This window comes from Triticum urartu, chromosome 7 (genome assembly GCF_003073215.2).
Source record: "Triticum urartu cultivar G1812 chromosome 7, Tu2.1, whole genome shotgun sequence".
NCBI lineage: Eukaryota > Viridiplantae > Streptophyta > Magnoliopsida > Poales > Poaceae > Triticum > Triticum urartu.
In genome coordinates, this window is record NC_053028.1 from 139,562,977 (window position 1) to 139,563,666 (window position 690).

Sequence of the window (690 nt, forward strand, 5' to 3'; positions counted from 1 at the left end):
AATGATGATCTCCGCAAGAAAAGTTCTTCTTACATTGCCAAGCGTTTACTCTTATCCACTTACATGCCTCAAGTCAAGTCTAACAAGAAAGATTCTTCCTCTAGTAGTAACAATGATCATGCTAAATCCAATATTGTTGCTTCTAGTAGTTCTCTTGATTCCACTAATGATTCTCTTAGCCAAGTTACACTTGAGCAAGAAAATAGCTTATTGAAGGGAATTATAGAGAAAGGAGTGTACAAAAGCCTTGCCGGGAGTAAGCAATTCGAGGAAATTATGCGCAAGCAAGGAATGCACCGGAAGAATCAAGGTGTTGGTTTTGAACGAAAGTTCAATGCCAATGGAGTTGAGTGGGAAGAAGATCAATACCCCAATACAAAGTTTGTCCCTCAACAAGAGATGTATACTTCTTTCAAGGGGACACAAGCTCAAGATGATCTTCCACCACAAGATTACGAGCAAAAAGGCAAGGACGAGTTTCAAGAGGAAATTGATGCATTTGAAGAAGCTCCTAAGACCTTAGTCAAGTGGATTCCCAAGACTACTTCAAGTTCCACTTCATCAAGTACAACTACAACTCCAAGGATTCCCATCAAGATGATGTGGTCCAAAAGAAGAAGAACTAGAGAGTTCTTGAGGGTGACTCCGCCAACATACTTCACTCTTATCATTTTGGCAAGAACAAGTGCA